Here is a 19,318-nt window from a genome sequence, read left to right on the forward strand (position 1 = left end):
TTGCATTTAAAATTCAGTTTTGAAGAGAATTAGAGTAGAAGATTTCCAGAGTTCATGTTCTTACTAGGCTGTATGGAGTTGGTAGCCCAGGCTTTAATCTTGATCTCTTTAGTACATTTTGGCTTAACTACATTTTCAGGAATCAAAGACTCCTGGAGTTTGCCTAAAATAGTACTATATCTTATTTGGAAGTTAAGTCTGTAATTAAAAACCTCCCCTCAAAAATGTCTCTGTGCCCAGATGACTTCACTGGTGAATTCTTCTAAATATTTAAAGAAGAAATAACACTAATCTTAAACATCTCTTCCAGATAAAATTTAAAAAACAAAACTTTTTTCCCCGGCTTATCTTATCATGTCAGCAGAGTCTTGAAAACAAACCTAGCAAGGACATTATAAGAATTGAAAATTACAGTTCAATATCTCTCATAAACATAGAAAAATCAAAACCAAATGTTGTTGTCCAACCGTATATAAAAAGGATGATGTGTTAACAACCAAGTTTGGTTTATTTCAGTAATGCAAGGTTGGTTTTATGTTCAAAATTCATCAATCAATGTAATTTACCAATTAATTTTATATAGGAAAAAAAATCATAGGATTATCTCAATAAATGAATAAAAGGCATGTATAAAGCCAACATCCACTTATGATTTCTAAAAATCTTGGCAAACTTCACCTGGAATGGAAGGAAATTTTATAATCTGATAAATATATATATTTTAAAAGCTACAGAAAATATACTTAACAATGAAGTATCAAAACTGTCCATCTGAGGGGCGCCTGGGTAGCTCAGTGGGTTAAAGCCTCTGCCTTCGGCTCAGGTCATGATCCCAGGATCCTGGGATCAGGTCCCGCATCAGGCTCTCTGCTCAGCAGGGAGCCTGCTTCCTCCTCTCTCTCTCTCTCTCTCTCTCTGTCTGCCTCTCTGCCTACTTGTGATCTCTGTCTGTCAAATAAATAAATAAAATCTTTAAAAAAAAATGCCCATCTGAGATCAAGAGTGAGACAAGAGTATCCACTACCAGCATTTTAGTCAACATTGTACTGGAAGTAATGGAAGAAAGAAAGAAAGAAAGAAAGAAAGAAAGAAAGAAAGAAAGAAGAAAAAATAAATGAAAAGTATAAGGATTGAAAAAAAAGAAAAAATATTGCCCTTATTGACAAATAATATGATTGCATACATAGAAAAGCCAAAAGAGTCTTCAGACAAATAATTAAATTAATAAGGGAAGTTAGCAAGGGTTAAGCAGATCAATTATCAATATATTTTAAAATAATATTGGATACTCTATCAATAAACGGTTAAAAAAGAAAATCGTAAAGCTACTTCATACAATAACATCAAAAAATACCAACTACTTAAAATTAAAACAAAATACGTAGGAAAGAAATGAAACAAGATGAAACCAGAGAGGGAGACAAAGCATAACAGACTCTTAATCCTAGGAAACAAACTGAGGGTTGCTGGAGGGAAGGAAGTTTGGGGGGATGGGGTGTCTGCGTGATGGCCATCGGGGAAGGTGTGTGTTATGGTAAGTGTTGGGTGTTGCGTAAGACTGATGAATCACAGAGCTGTACCCTTGAAACAAATAATACAATATATGTTAATTTAAAAATAAATAAAATTTAAAAAATAAAAAATAAGAAAATAAAATTTAAAAATATATGTATGACTTTTACACCAAAGACTGGAAAGCCTTACTGAGAGGAATTTTACAAGACTTAATTAAGTTGAAGGATCTGCTATGTTGTCATGGAGAAGAAGCCTTGATAATTTGAAAGTGTCAGTTATTCCCAAATGGATCCATAGGTTCAATGATATTCCCATCAGAGAGGAATGTGTGACTGTGTGTGTGTGTGTGTGTGTGTGTGAACGCGCGTGCACCCACGTGCACGTGTATGAGAGAATTAAACTGCTGTTCTAACATTTATATGAGAAAGACCAAGAATAGCCAAAATAATGTTGAAAAATAAGAAAAAAATCGAGGACTTACATTACCAGCTATTAAACCTTACTATAAAGCTACAGTGATTAAGGTAGTGTGGCACTGGTGAAAGGATAGACAAACACACAGAATTAAACAGAGATTCCAAAAACGAAGATGAAAATGCATGGGGGAGGAAAGGATGGTCTCTTTAATAAATGGGGCTTGCTCACTGTACATCCGTATAAAAAAAAGAAAGAAAGAAAGCATCCTCATCCTAACACACACTACACATGAAAATCAATTCCAGGTGTATTATAGATCCAATAGGAAAGGTAAAACAATAAAGCTTTTAGGAGCTAACTTCAGAGAATATTCTCATGATCATAAACAGAACCATAAGGGAAAAGATGACTAATTGTACTGTGATAACATCAAGAAGGTCTGTTTCTCAAAGACCGTCCCAAGAAAATGAAAAGACAGGCCACAGAGTGGAAGAAGATATTTGTGATACACACATTCAATGGAGGACTGAAATCTAGATTATACAGAAAAAGAAAAAATATCTATAAATCTCTAACAAATAATGTTGACATTCCAAGAGAAAAACAGAAAAATGACTTACTTGAATAGCCACTTCATATGGTGACTAACATAACACAATTAAAAAAAAAAACCATATCATATACTTCAACTTACTCTGCACCTAGCACTGTACCTGAGAATAGTAGATTTGGGGGTACCTGGGTAACTCAGTTGGTTAAGCAACTGCCTCCTGCTCAGGTCATGATCCTGGAGTTCCAGGATCAAGTCCCGCATCGGGCTCCCAGCTCCACGGGGAGTCTGCTTCTCCCTCTGACCTTCTCTTCGCTCATGCTCTCTCTCTCTGTCGATCTCTCTCTCTTAAATAAAATAAAATCTTTAAAAAAATAATATCATCCTCAATCAGTAAAAACTGAAACCTTTTCTTAAAACAAGAATAGTAGATTTTGAATGAATATTTATTGATTTTTTAAAAAAAGGCCAATAAGCATTTGAAAATGTGCTCCTCTTCATGGAAATGCAAATTCATGATTCACCTAAGCACTGGGGATCTTGCCTCTAAATATGACTCTCCAATAGAGGGGATGAAGGCTCCTTGGAGAAATGGATAATTCTAAGGCCGGAGAGGGGCAAATATAGCATGACCCAGGAGTGCCTTATAGTCCCAGAAAGTAAAACAGTGCTGAAAAAAACCAAAGGGACAGGGAAGCCACCCTGAAAGTTTTCCCAATAGCCAATGCTGGGAAAATCTGAGCAACAAAGAAATAAAGTAGTAGTGGATTATAACCCAAAGTACAAAATGAATATACATGAGTCCATACTGATAGGAACAATTGCATGAACCCATGCATGCATGAGGAAGATAGAAATGAAATCAAGTTCTCCCTTCCCACACCCCCTTGAGGGTGGTTAGGCACAGTGGCTCACTTCCAAACTACAGAACAGAGAAAGGAAAAATGGAGATTTTGCAATGAGAAACCCAGCAAACGCTATCTTAACCAAGTGAAGGTTAACCTCATCAGTGATGTCATGTGGTTGGTATGTAGTCCTTAATTATGCTGTAATGAGAAGAGCATTTCACCTCTGTGGCATTCTTTCCAAAAACCGTTAACCCCATTCTAGTAATGACATCAGACAGACCCGGATTAGAGGCTAGGTTGCAGGCTACCTTGCCAGCATTTCTCAATATGATCAAGGTCATAAAAACAAAGGAAAGAGTGGAAATCTGTCACAGACCTGAGAAGGTTGAGAAGGCTTGACAACTCACTGCAGTGCGGTTCCCTGGAATGGCTCCTGGAACAGAAAGAGGAAAATAATAGAAAAACTGATGAAATCCAAATAAAGTCTGGAGTTTACTTAATAGTCATGTACCAATGTCAGTTTCCTAGCTTCAACCAATACATTATGGTAATGTAAGATGTGAACAATAGGGTGAACCGGATGAGGTCAACACAGGAACTCTGCGTACAATCTTTGCCACTTTTTTGAAAATCTAAAATTATTCCACAGTAAAAGAGGTCCTAAAAACAAACAGTAAGATGCCACATCACCTCCCCTCCCCCATCAATAGCTAAAATTAGGAATGCAACAATGTCACAGACAAACCCAAATATTTGCAAGGATGTTGGAAATACTGGACCTTTCATACTCTATGGTTAAAAGCATAAACTAACACAACTACTTTGGGAAACTCAGCCAGTATCTACAAAACTTGCATACCAGTTTGACTTAGGGCCCAGCAATTTTCCTCCTAGAAGGATTCTCAAAAGAAAAGCATACATATGTTTGTCACAAGGTCTGTATAAAAATGTGTATTGCAGCGCCATTCTCAACAGCCAGACATTGGAAACAATATCCTCCAATAATAAAATGGATAGATAAATTGGGTTATTCGCCACCTCCAAAGCACCATTAAACTTAGATGGGGGGGAACTATACAGATGTGGTCTTACTTTGCTAAAAACCACATATTTTGCTAAAGCATCTCTTGTTGGCTAGCATTTATTGAGTGCTTACTGTGCACCACTGTAGCTCATGGAATACTAGACAAGAGTGACCCAATTATTGCTAACTAAACTAAACAACATAGGGGGATTTTGCAGACATAGTCCCAAACATAAAAAGTCAAGCCGAAAACACAAAACAAAAAACATTCTGCTTGATTTATAAAATAGGCAAAATAACGAATGCTGATAGGAGTCAGGGTAGTGGTCACATTTGAGGCCAGAGTGTGTAATGATTGAAATAAGACCTGAGGAAAGATTTTGGGAGTCCTGGCAAAGTTCTGTTTCCTGAGCTGGTTGCTGGTGAAGCTGGGTGTTTGCTTTGTAAAACTCCATCTCACCATCCTCCTAGATCAGTGCTCTTTTCTCTATGTACGTTACACTTCAATAAAAACTTTTCTTAAAGCTAAAAAATGATACATAATACTTCAAACCTGTTTAATTTTAACTTAAAGCATATAAATGCACATTCATTCACCACCCTTTTGATGTGGAGCCAAGGCTTTTCTTTGAGAAGGGATCTGCTGACTGGAGCTTCTTGTCATCTTTCTTACATAAACCACACCCATAATGCATCATCTACAATTTCCAGCGTCAGTTGCTTTGAAGTAGAGTGAGACCTTAAAGACCCTTGTAAAGCAATCGGAGTATAGAATCTTGCTAGAATTTTATGATTTCCCCAATTCTTTCATTGTCTCAACCACACCCAATTCTTTAGCAAGTTTTTTTTTTTTTTTGCAATTCTTCTAAGTTAAGTCTTTTCAAAGCTTTCAACTCAGCCTTCATAGAAAGCAGTTGTCCTTTTTTTCACACTTAGTTTATTTTTGTGGCTAATGTTGCATTCAGTGACTAAAAGGTAAGGCTGGCATAAATAGATCTGGAACCCAACACAAATGGTCCTCGATAAACATACGATTCTAGATGGCAGCAGACATATGTGGGTGTTCTGGAGAACAGCCCACATTTATGGGCACTTTCCATGACGTGGGCATGTATTCATCAATGTGTTCTACAGAGGAAATCAAGAGCTTCAGTGAAACCCGTATGTCTGTCAAGTGGATCACCTTTCACTTGGTCCACTTGGAGGCCCCCTTAATAATTGCCATCCAGGTACTTTTTTTCCCCCCTAAGGCACAAAGCATGCACCTGAAACCCTTTAAATGTAGAGTGCCTGGTGTACATTGGGTGCTCAGCAAATAGACGATCAATGAGTGAATGACTAAACAAATGGATTCATGTGTTGTCAGTCCCTCCAGGACAAAGGTCCAACACTTGGGCCTGTCCTGCAAGGCCCTGACTGGCAGATCTTGCTCACCTACCTGACCTGATCTTGCATCCTCTCTCATGCACCCCATGCTGCACCCCAAGCAAGCATCTCATGATCGCTGACCATGGGTTACTGCACATGCTGGTCCTCTGCTGGAGGTGCTATCTTCCATTGCCTTCCATGCATGTGCTTGTGTAAGGCTCAACCATTCCTGCCTCCCCAAGTCTGTCCCTCGTGCATCCCGGCAGATTCCGATACCTCTGATCTCCTTCTTTACAGATCCTGCTACTATCATGCCTTGCCCTTGCCTGTCTCTGTCTTAGACAGTACAACAGAGAGAAATGAAGGCTAGAATTCAGCCTCTTTATTTGGTTTTGTAGCCCCAATGTCTAGCTCAGCCTTAGAAGAGAGTTGGTGTTCAACACAAGTGGAAAAGCAGGCGTTGACTTGTCTGAATTTGGATCCTGGCTTTGCCACTTGATAGCTATGGAGTCTTGGGCAGATTCCTTCTCCAACACTCTGTTCCTTGTAAAATAAGAGTGGTGATGTCTCCTTCTCAGTGTTCCTGTAAAGACAAAATAAGATCTCCTTTGTAAAGAGCCTGGTCTCCAGAAAGCACCCAATACCCAGAATCTAAAAACATGTGGACATGCCCACCCTCAAGGTCTAATTAACTGTCCATCTATGCTCACCCAGACCAAATGAAAGTCCAGATATGATGAGAACCCCTATATCTGCGCAGGGTGGGAACTCAATAAATATTTGCTGAGGAGATGACTGAGGCTCTTCTGTCCCTCGTCCCTTCCCTTTGTCCTGCTCTCCTCTCTGCCCTCACCACCACCTTACACATCTAGGCCCCTAGCTCTGTGAGCAATTTGAAATTAAAATCCCAAAGTTATTTTTCATAAGCAAGAACAGTCACTCCTGGGTCTGCTGGCACAGCACCCTGACAGGGGGCTGGCAACAGCCGATTCACAGTGAGCCTTGCCAGGGGGCTGTGCACATGCTTCTAAGAATAACTCAGTGTCCAAGAATTCGGCCTGTTCTATCGCAGGCTGGGGCCGGCGTGCAGCTGGTTTGCATTAGCGCCGAGAACGATGCTATTCCACTTTACTCTAGAGAGGCTGATGCACCTCCTTCCCTGCCTTTGCTCCCGCTCTGGGCTGCCGCTGAACAGCCAGAGCCTTCACTGAACAGTCTTGAAAGCACCCGGAAGGGGTCTGGTCAGAGGTAAACTGCGGAGTAGATGAAGTTTGCCTTCTGGGTCCTTTCATCTCGCATCTGGGCCATACATCACACTTCCATTTGGGTGTCATCCTGAGTCCTTCAAACCTCCGTTCAAACCTGCCCTCACAAGAGCGAGCTGATGCTGGGGTTGTTCCTGACCCTCGCTTCATTCATTCATTCACTCGTTTCTACATTGTTGTGTTGTTTGGTTTGGTTTGGTTTTTCCAATTAATTTTTACACTGTTGATGGAATAGCAAAACTAGAGGAGACCTAGGGGTTCACTTAGGGAGGCAACTTCGTCTATAGTGGTTCTTAGGGTAGAGGGACAGCACCTGCTCCTAAGGGCATTTGGAAAAGTCTGGGAGCCCTTATTTTGGGGGTGGCACAAAGGGAAAGGGCCTTACCGGCATATGGTGGGCAAGAACTAGGGACACAAAGTGCCCTGCAATTCACAGAACATTCCCACATGAAGACTTGTCCTGCCAAAAACGTCAATAGTGTCCCCCTTGTGAAACATAGCTGGAGTGAGCTGTGTCATCCCCCACCCAACCTTTCTCCTCCTCCTCCATAGCATATTGGTGATAAGCACAGGCTCCCTCATTCCTGGTCTCTACGTGTCTTATCTTCAAACACTTGAAATGGATTTGTTTTATGGAGAGGAAAAGACAGGGGCCATGGAGTCAAAAAGACCAGGACAAATTGTTCTGTTTCTGCCACTTCCTCTGCAGAAACTCAACAGAGTTAATAATTCTTAGAGCCCCAAACTCATCTGTGTAATGCTTCCCCACAGTATCTACGGTGATAAAGTGATTGTGAGGATGGCCATCATTCTGCAAAATCCCTAGAAGTGAGCAATATGGCTCAACTGTGAGAATTAAATAAGAGAACTCACACAGAGTATTGGATGCATAGCAGACATTGAATACACTGTAGATATTACACATCAAGTGGCTCACACTGTGCCTGGCACGAAATAGAATTGCCACAAATTCCCATCCCTTTCCCTCCCTCTCTCCTCCCATAGATGGCATGTGACTCACTGAAAGTCCTTTATGATTTGATCGATAGGGCTCATGAAAAAGACACAGTCCCTACTTACAGAGAATTTAAAAATTAGAGGTTCCGATAAGATATATATATATATTTGTATATATGACAGTGAGACAAGTATCAAATGTACTAAACTCTAAAAATTTGCAATCCACCCCTTCTGCACCTTACCTCCCACTATCCCAAAAGGAATGACATTTTGATCATTCAGTCCATTACCGGTCTCTATCATGCTCCCAGAGGGAGGAAACAGGATGGTAGAAGCCATATTGTCCTAACTAAGACCAGGTGAGGCCGAAGAAGGGAAGGGTGAACAAAGAAGACATGGAAGACGTGAGAAAGAATGGGAGAGAATGAGAAGCGGTTTACTGGAGCAGTGGACCTTGGGATGAGAGATCCTGTATGGGTGTTTGGAGATTACCAAGGCACTAGTGTACTTTGCCATGTGGAAACTAGAATCAGAGTAGCCCCAGTGTGAGTTCCTGAGATAAGGCGATGATAGACAAGAACTCCAAAAAGATTCTCCTGAAAGATTTCTACAAAGCCGTTTGCATACCCACAGGGTCCAGGTTCTCGCTTCCCTTCCCCCCGGCTCTCAGTTCCATACCATATCAACCCAGATCGAAAATCCAGTTCTTTCTTCAACTCCCTCTAAAACCTTCTTGCTCAAAGCTCTGTGAGAGGGCCAGACTGCCCTACGGGGGTGTAGGAGAGAATCGGATTACATCAACGTAGTGCCCACAGCGTCAGGGGGAGCGTCAGGCCCCTCTTTCTAAAAGACCTTTCCCACCCACCACAGAGCAGCGCTCTTCACTGCCCAAGGGCCCCAACCCACCTTGATCGGTCTCACCAATTCCTCCCTCTCTTTCCGTCCCATCATGTCACTTCTATTCCCTGCCCCTCCCTCTCAGAAGCAGAAAGTAAATGCCTCTCTTTTCCTCTCCAGCAGAGCACCTGAGCCATCCCTGTATGTGCCTGCAAGCCCACAAAAACCCCTGCCTTTTGGGATGCCTGTCCCCTTAATGAACAAATCAAGGTGTTTTGGTCAAAGTTGTTCACAGTCTCAAAAAAAAAAAAAAAATGAAGTCATTCTTCCAGGAATCTCCCAACTATGTTAATGTTAGTTAATACCTTGCTAGAGAGGAAAAACATCTTTTTATTAAAATTATTTATTTATTTAATTGATAGACAGAGATTGCAAGTAGGCAGAGAGGCAGGCGGGCGGGGTTGGGGGTGGGGTGGGAAGCAGGCTCCCTGCTGAGCAGTGCATGGCTTGATCACCCTGAGATCAGGACCTGAGCGAAGGCAGAGGCTTAACCCACTGAGCCACCCAGGTGCCCCAGGGAAAAACAATCTTAACCTGACAATGGCAAGTCCTCCTGTATGTGCTCTTTAGCATATGAAAGTTCTACTGAAATCTCCATTTTCCCTTACCTCCCCAACCCTACAGTCTATAAAAAGCTGCCATGACAACCACAATGCGCAGCTCTTTCTGCCCATGGGTCCTGTCCCCTTACTTTAAGTAAACCACCATTTTGCACCAAAAAAAATAAAAAGAAGAAGAAGAAGAAGAAGTCAGATCATAAACAATTTCACCTCATTTTTCCCATCTGCAACTTAAATATGAAATCCAAATTGTTGAGAGAAATGAAGCATTATGGAAATCCGGGGGGCTGGTCTGAGAGGATTTCCTGAACAAGGCTGACTTTAATAGACCCTTGGAAGATAGATGGGATTTGGAAAGAACTGGAGAGGGAATCTGGAGGTATCACAACATAAATAAAAAATGTGGAGGCTGAATTGGCACAGAATATACAAAGGAGGGAGAGGAACTTGCTCAGGCTGAAGCCAACAATGCATTGGCTGGTAGTGAAGAATAAAAATATGAGCCCTGAGGCGCAGTCATGATTGGAGGACTCTGAATGGAGTTAAGAGTTAAGAATCTGACCAAAATCTGATCTCTCCTTTGGGACAGGCTAATCCATTTTGGTGGATGTGTTTTTTTTCTTTAGAGAACCATATCAATGATCCTTTTAGATATGCAGAAGTAAAACAAGAATATCTTGGAGGAGACAGAATCCAATAGGGTAAATAATCTAATTTAGGCAAACAAACATCATAGCCTGTTTTGTTATGCCCAAAGCCTCTCAGAGCTATGTCTCTGTGAACCTTATGGCTTTTGGGGGGATGGAAAAGTTTCTTTTCCCTATGGATTTGTCTATCACTCAGCTGAACATTTTTTATTCTTTCAGAGTTGGTGTTCCTTCCTTCACACAGTTGTTTGCAGAAGGTTCAGAATGCAAATGGACAGTGTGCCTTCTGTTCCCTTTGCAGAAGAGACAACAAGTAAAAGGGTTGGGGCTGCCTTTCGTACAACTCAACAAAGATCGTCCATGATATTCATCAAAACAGTGCCGTTTTAGCCTGACTTCACAAAGCTTTGCTGTAGTAACACTGAACTTAACCAAATTAACTCATCCTAAGAAAATAATGCTGTGTTCATTTATTTTAATATTTTAAGAATCTTCATAAAAAATTTTATTAATCTTTTGATGAAAAGATTCTTATAGTCTGTAACTACAATTTTTCCATACCCATCATCCACTCCCTTTGATTCTAGAAATAGCACTCTAGTTTTCCCTCAGAAGCCAGCCTTTTCTCCTTCTCAGGCACTTGGTTCCAATAGGAATGTTGCCCTGCCTCTGGGATACGTGAGGCAACAGCAGCATTACCACTCAGGGAAAGCCATTTGCTGGCTTGGTGTTTGGTGGCCTGTCCTTTTCACTCAATCTGAAGTAGAAACCAAATCTCTCTATTTTAATTTTCTGCTTAATTTTTTATCATTATGTGAAATCTTTTCTTATTGTTCACTCATTTTTCTGTGGGGTATGTGTGTATGTATGTATTTCTCACTTCTGGAATGAAAGTGGGGATCGTGTATGTCTTCTTAATGCTATATCCCCAGGAACCTAAAATCCCACTTGAACATAGAAAATAATTCATGTATTCGATGGAATGGTTCAACAAACAATGAAACAATGAAATACTTCAACAGTGGAAATGTAGCTTAAGTGAGTCCAAGAGTTAATTCTGGAAATGTTGTTGACATGATCAAGGAAGAGTCATTCAATTGTGAGGCTATAAACCTAGAGCTACCTCAGGTCACTCAGAGTAAAGCCCTTCACCCTAAGAATGAAGTCCATACCAAAGAAGATAGAAACAGGTGTAGAAAAGCAGGTTCCTGATAAAACCGGTGAGCACCTAGATCTAACTATGCCTGAACTCAGTTAATTCTAGATGTTTTGCTATTGGGATTCACAACTATCAGAATACAGGTGTGTCTGACCTTGCAACAGAGCCAGACTCAGTACTACAGAGCACCACAGGCCCGAGACGAGGGTTGTAGGCTCCCTCTAAGACAGATAGTGTCTGCATTGTACTCTTCCCAGAAATTTTTCCTGAAAAGAGGGAAAACCTGAGCAGGAAACATTAATATACACATTGTTTCCTGGGGGACCAAGGGAACAGCTCAAAACTCATGGAATAAGTACAGACACAACAGACACCATGGCCCTGTGCCCACAATCTATTCTACTTCCCTCCACAGGAAAACCGCCTGAAGAAGGAAACCAGACATCATGTCCTTTTATAAAGAGTGCACGGTACTTGTTTAGTATTTCTCTCTTGTGGCCTGGTGTGATACAGAAAGTAAAACCATTGAACACATTGCCCAATGGTCTGGGTTCCAGTTCCTGCTCTTTTTGCCCTCTAAACTAAGGTCACAGAAACTTCCAGTTGTTCCTTCAATATTTCCCATCCACACTCTTAGGAGGGTCATGTTTCTCTGATGCTTCCTGATGAAGACAACTGACCAAAATTCAGATGAACTAGTTTAAGCCAAAGGGGGAACCAGCATATTTACGGACACTGGGAATCTTAAGAAGAGTTTCCAGGAAGTCCAAATTGGATTAAGTCCATGACTAGATTACTGGAGACAATGCCCCCAGACTTTCCTTAAAACTCTGGGGCACCTCAGAGAATGAGGGCTCTCTAGCTATGGCTAGAGCATCAAGAGATGAATGATTCTTCATATGACAGCCTGTTTCTTTTCGTACACCTTCTCATCCACTTCTTTCTTCTGTGTCCTGACTCCATCATCTCCACAGGCTGGACTAGGAGACAGGAGGACAGAGGCCTGTTTGCATATAACATGGCCCAGGAGATATGGTCCTACTATTAAGGGAAATAAGTTTGAAATACAATATTGAAGTCAGATTGTTGAGGAAGTATACATTCATTCTATTGAAAATGGGTTATTATCTAAGACAGATAACACACACATCTAATATGGAACTTAAAGATGAATAGAAACATCTCGAATAGCATAGTCACATATGCAAGCCACAAATGTAAATTTAAATTTTCTAATAGCCACGTTACAAAAAGAAAAAGAAAAGGCGGATCTTGTTTTGATAATATATTTTATTTAACACAATATATTCAAAATCATTTCAATGTGTAATCAATATAAGGAATTTATTCATTCAATATAAGGGAATCATTAATGAGATATTTTATATTCTTTTTTTCTCTTACCAAGTCTTCAAAGCCCAATACATCTTTTATATCTTAGTTTGGCCTTGTCCCATCTCAAGTGTTCAAAGCCATGATTAATGGTTATCATATTAGGCAACATAAATCTCAAAGATGTTAATGGGAAAATCATCACAGTGAATATCTGCCTTTCTTCTCCATTATAATTCTTTTCCTTGAATGGTATCCTTGAATATTCCTCTTGGGAACCACCTGTCTCCTACTTAGCTCATATGCATTATGGATGGAGTTGATGCCATGCCAAATCCATAGGAGGTGGCTACTCAGGTCATTATATGGCCTTGGACATAGTGATTGGTTCAGGGGCTGGACATATGACCCAATCAGAGTCACTGAAATATAGTGATTCTTTTGTTGGGACGTCTGAAAAAGAAACATCCTCTTTTCTGCAGGATTGAATATGGGAGCATATGACCCTGGAATACCAAAAGCCACCATGAAGAGCCAGAAATGAAGCCACCATGTTAAAGGTAGAGGAAGATGAAAAGATATTCAGCTGTCATGGCCTAAAGGATTCCTGAGCTTTTCAGTTATATGGATCAATAAACTCTTTACTCAAACCAGTTTGAGTCTGGACATTTTCTAAAGAGTCCCGATATAAAATGGAATGTGTGCCCCACTCTCCTGGAGGAGGTAGTATAGACTCCTTTGTATCTTCTGAGAAGAGAAGTAACTTGACTGGTGATACTAGTAAATCCTGACATCCATTAAGCTACATGTATCAGGAGAGAGCATCACTTCACTGAAAACAGCTAAGTATTTGTTTCTCATTCTCACTTTTCTCTTGTTGTTTGGGATGATAGACCTAGCAAGGGATCTACTCTCTCTGTGCCAACTTTCCCCTCAGAAGTGACCTTACAGTCTCTCGACTATAGACTCTGAAAAACGATCTGAGGGTTTTGAAGGGCCAGGGGGTAGGAGGTTGGGGTACCAGGTAGTGGGTATTATAGAGGGCATGGATTGCATGGAGCACTGGGTGTGGTGCAAAAATAATGAATACTGTTATGCTGAAAATAAATAAAAAATAAATTAAAAAAAAAAGAAGTGACCTTACAAAAACAAAAGGATTCTATGGCAATAATATTAACAACTGTTTGCCAACAAATTAGGTAACATAAATCAAATTTTTAAGATCCCAAGAAAGACACAACTACAGAAACTGACTCAAGAATAAATAGAAATTTAAATATACCTATAACAAGAAATTAAATTAATAATCAAAAAACCCCAGTGAACAGTGCAGGTCCAGATAGCAGCACAGGTGAACTCTACCAAACATATAAAGAATTAATATCTATCCTTCACAAACTCTTTTGAAGAGGATGAAACACATTTCAACTCATTTGGGGAGGCCAGTATTATCCTGAATCCAAAATCAAATGTGTCATAAGGCAGATAACTATAGACCAATATCCCTTATGAGTATAGACACAAAAACTCTAGAAAATGTTAGTAAATAAAATTTAAATGAATATAAAAAAGGATTATGCATCATGACCAAGTGGAGTTTATGCGAGTAATTCAAGAATTGTTCAACACATGAAACCAGTATATGAAAATCAATCAGTGACTTATTAATTAAGTCAAAGAAAAAATGCATTGCCATCTTAATAAACACAGAAAAAATCATGTGATAAACTCCAATACCCTTTCATGGTAAAAATATTTAACAAACTAGAAATTGAAAGTAACTTTCTCAATCTGATAAAGGGTATCTATGAATAGCCCACAGCTAACATCATACTTACATGTGAAAAACAATGCTTTCTCTCTAAGACTAAGAGCAAGGCAAGGATGTGAACTCACCATTTCTATTCAACACAGTGCTAGCCAGTGCAATTAGGCAAGAAAAAAAGAAAAACCTGCCTAGGAAAGAAGATAGTAAAATTATTTCTATTCACACATGACATGATCTTGCATATAAGAAATCTTAAGGAATATGCTAAAAACTATTAAAGCCAATAAATGAGTTTAGCAAGGTTTCACAATACAACATCAGTGTACAAAAAAATCTGTTGCATTTCTATAAATTTTCAATATAGTCCCAAAAATTAAATTGAGTAAACAATTCCATGTATGATATCATAAAAAAATACTTAGGAATAAAATTAAATAAGCATATGCCTCATACATTGAAAATTATAAAATGTTTCTGAAAAAAAATGGAAGGAACTAAATAATTAGAAAAACAAACCATGTTCATAGATTGGGAGACTTACTATTGTTAAGATGGCAGTATTCTCCAAGTTGATCTATAGGGTCAAAGCAATCTCTACCAAAGTCTCAAATACCCTTTTTGCAAAAAATTGAGAAGCTGAAAATAAAATTCACATGAAAATTTAAGGGACCAGGAATAGCCAAAACAATCTTGAAAAAGAACAAAGTTCAAGTATTCACACTTCCTGAACTTAAAACTTTAGATGTACAGTAATCAAGACAATCTGCCACTGGCATAAAAATAGAAATACAGATCAGTGGAGTATAATTAAGAGACTAGAGATAAGTCCTTAAATTTATGGTCAATTGACTTTCAAGAAGAATGCCAAGAGAATTAAACAGGGAAATGACAGTCTTTTCAACAAGTGGTCTGGGACAACTGGACACCATCTGTAAAATAATGAAATTAGATCCCTACCTCACACAGTATACATAAATTAACTGAAAATCATCACAGACCTAAATATAAAAGCTAAAACTATTTTTAGTTTATAAAACTCGTAGAAGAAATCATAGAAGTAAATCTTCATGACCTTGGATTAAGCAACAATTCCTTAAAGATGTACAAAAAATGCAAGTGACAAAAAAATATTAAAATGGAAATAAAATATTTTATGCTTTAAGGGATACTATCAAGAAGCAAAGATACAAACTATAAAATGGGAGAAAATATTTGCAAATCATATATCTGAAAAGGGACTTGTATCCAAAATATATTTTTTTCATCACAAATCAATAATAAAAATACTACTCAATTTAAAAATGGGCAAAGGGAGCACCCAGGTAGCTCAGTTGGTTAAGTGACCAATTCTTGATTCCAGCTCAGGTCATGGTCTTGGGGTCATGAGATGAAGCCCAGCAATGGGCTCCATGCTGGGTGTGGTGCTTGCTTAAGATTCTCTCCCTCTCTCTCTGACCCTCCCCTCCACTAGCACACTCTCTCACTCTCTCTAAAATTAATTGAGTAGTTAATTACTCTCCAAAGTATTTGAGGAGGCATTTCTTCAAAGAAGATATACAAGTAGCCAATAAGCATATGAAAAGATGCTCAAAATCATTAATCATCAGGGAAATGCAATCAAAACCATAACAAAATATCACTTCATACCCACCAGGATGGATATAACCTAAAAAGCCATTGACCACACAACGTACTGTCCTTTCCTGGAATACTGAAAGTCTTAGGAAGTTACACTACAAAAGACAATGCAGGGCATGAGGTCTATTATATAATCCATATATACATTAGTAAAATACTAGAAGAAAACTGTAGTAGTCAGCTCTATGTTATTTGTATTGATGTTTCTTAGGTTTGAGGTGTTTTTTCATATTTAATATTAATAGGAATATGTGTCATTCTTCTTTGAACTAGATTACTTCACAATCCTATTGTGTTCAGGAAATTAATATTACAGAGAGTACTAAAAATAAAGGTGACTTCTTATGTGCATCTACTGAGTTTTACTTTACAGATTTATCTTCACTATTAAATTTGTTTATTCTAGGATTTATTTTGTGTTATTTCTATTCAAAAGTAAAAAATGGACTTTTTTCTGTGATAAAAAAAGAAAACAGACAATAACAAATATTGGCAAAGATGTGGAGATATTGGAACTCATATATTGCTTGCAGGAATATAAAATTATGCAGCATTGGAGTTCCTGGGTGATTCGGTCAGCTGAACATCCAACACTTGATTTTGGCTCTGGTAATATCTGGGTCATGGGGTCAAGCCCCAGGTCAGACTCCACACCTGGCCTCTCCCTCCCCCTCTGCCCTTCCCTCCACTCACACATGTGTGTGTTCTGTCTCTCTCTCAGACAGATGAATACATCTTAAAAATAAATAATGAGGTCTCCTTGGAACACAGTTTTGCAGTTCTGCACAAAGTTAAATATTGAGTTATGACTTAATAACTCCACTCCTAAGTGTATGCCCAAAAGAATTGAAAACCATGTCCACACAAAATCTTGTAAATAAATGCTCAAAGAAGAATTACCCATAATAGCCAATAATGGTAACAACCCAAATGTTCAACTGATGAACAGATATTCAAAATGTGGTATATCCATACAATGGAATATTATTCAGCCATAAAAAGGAATGAAGTAATGACACATGCTACAACATGGATAAACCTTGAAAACATTATGGTAAGTGAAAGAAGCCAATCACAAAGACCACAGATTATATGATCCCATTTATGTGAAATGTTCACAATAGGCAAATATAGAGAAAGAAAATTAAGTAATAGTTACCTGAACCTGCAAGGGAAGAAGGTAGGGGAATAGAGAATGAGTGCTATTAGGTACAGAGTTCCTATTTGGGTAGATGAAATGTTCTGGAATTAGTGGTGATAAACACATGACTGTGTATATATAAAAATCACTGAGATGCACACTTTAAAAAGACAAACTTTGTGGTATGTGAATCATACCTCAATCAAACTGTTATTTGAGGGGTGCTTGGGTGACTCAGTCAGTTAACTGTGCCTTCTCAAGAGGTAATGGTCCCAGGGTCCTGGGATGGAGCTCCACATTGGGCTTCCTGCTCAGTGAGGAATCTGCTTCTCCCTCTCCCTCTGCCCCTCCCCCTTACTCATTCTCTCTCTCTCTCTCTCTCTTTCTCTAATAAATAAATAAATAAAATCTTTATTTAAAAAAAAAAAACTGTTATTTGGAAAAATACTTCAAGAGCTCAGGGAGGACTTTCCAAAAAAAGACATTAAAAATTTTCTCTTAAAAGGGAAGAAAGTTAATTATAACCAAGTAAGCACATTTAGTAAAAAAAAAAAAAAAAAAAAAAAATTGATGGAAGTTAAGAAGGCTGTAAAGTTAAATATTATATAGAAATTCCAAAAATTAGTACATACACACTCCAGGATTTTATGATCTAGTGGAGGACACAGTTGTAGGAAATAAGAAAATATAGATTATTTAGCATTTGTTAAGTTCCTAGTGTATCACACTTTTTTAAACATGTATATTTTCATTTATATCTCACAGCATCTTATTTCTTAGCATTTTTGTACATACTTTTTAAATTTTTATTTATTTTTTAAAATTCTTTTCAGTGTTCCAGAATTCATTGTTTATGCACCACACCTAGTGCTCCATGCAATACATGCCCTCCATAATACCCACGACCAGGTTCACCCAAACTCCCACCTCCCACCCCTCCAAAACCCTCAGTTTGTTTTTTCAGAGTCCATAGTCTCTCATGGTTCGTCTCCCCCTCCAATTTCCCCCAACTCCCTTCTCCTCTCCATCTCCCCATGTCCTCCGTGTTATTCCTTATGCTCCACAAATAAGCAAAACCATATGATGCATCCTATTTTTTAAAACAACAATTAAGAAACTCAGAAAGGTTGGTTGAGTTTTCAAACACCGTTCAGCTACTAGATGAAATACCTGCATTTGAACCAAGGTCTGCTTCAACACATAACCACATGAAGAATGTCAAGTCTCCTACATCTCGGATGATCACCTTCATGATTTCTCTCATCTCTCCTGCTGCATCTATCCTTTTTCTGGGACACCTGGTAAACCACAGCAGAGAACCTAGCTGCACCAGCAGGCTGTGTGGTGGCCTTCAATAAAACAGCCCAGCCTCTTCCAGAACCTAACATATCAAACTCTTCCTGACACATGGGTATACTTGGTTCCATCCTTGTACAAATGACTCGTTTCTTCTTAAATACAATCATTTGTTCTCATATAGCTACAGTCTTTGTGTTTCCAGCAGAGACATCATGCCTTTGGATTCCTATCCCATTTCAGTTGTGAGTCAAGGGATCCTGGTTGGTGTTCAGTACACTAAACAGTAACCAAAATAAATATCCTGGAAGCCAGAATCCTGAGGCTATCTCCACTCGGGAGGTTGTGAGGTTTCCGTTGTCAGTGTATACTTCCCTTTCAAGACAAGGCAAGCTATGTATGTGCTAAGTAGGAATGTTACATGATCTCCTCCTCCACCCCCCGCCCTGCAAACCAGTGCTAAAAGGAAAACATGGGTATATAAGAGAGAAAAATGGCGCCAGAAACAAAGAAGAGCCAAACTAAATTTGGCATTTCACCTTCCATTTCCCCCTAAATGCTGCCTACCCACAACCCCAACTCAGTGTCAGATGTTTCAAATGTTTTCATTGTTCCTTCCCCCAGCCCAGCTCAAATCCCAGAAAAAAAGGCGGGGTGAGGGGATGGGGGGAATCAATGCCATACAGATGTGTTTATCCCCTCTTGCCTGGATAAAAGACTTCTTTCAAGTATTGTGCATATCTTCCAGGCCGAATCTCTGCATGCTTAGGAACGCCACATGGCAGTCAGGTCAGGGCTGCTCTTTTGCTGTCCTTCTCATGTCAAATGCAAGCTTTTGTTCTCTGATGTGAAGGTTGACAGATGTGTGTTCTCAGGCAGCCAGCACGCTGAAAACACATGGCAGACTGAAGCCCCTGGTCTCCTTGGCCAAAG

The 19,318-nt window shown here is 39.2% G+C and overlaps 1 long non-coding RNA gene across 1 annotated transcript in view; it reads right to left on the reverse strand.

The window, feature by feature from the left end:
• The window catches only part of LOC116592896, a 75,319-nt gene that overhangs the window by 5,942 nt on the left and 50,059 nt on the right, over nucleotides 1-19,318 (reverse strand). Inside the window, exon 2 of the long non-coding RNA XR_004286654.1 lies at nucleotides 3,611-3,763. This is a non-coding gene — a long non-coding RNA (uncharacterized LOC116592896). The remainder of the gene's footprint in view (nucleotides 1-3,610; nucleotides 3,764-19,318) is intronic.

Source organism: Mustela erminea, chromosome 6 (assembly GCF_009829155.1).
Source record: "Mustela erminea isolate mMusErm1 chromosome 6, mMusErm1.Pri, whole genome shotgun sequence".
NCBI classification, from domain to species: Eukaryota; Metazoa; Chordata; class Mammalia; order Carnivora; family Mustelidae; genus Mustela; species Mustela erminea.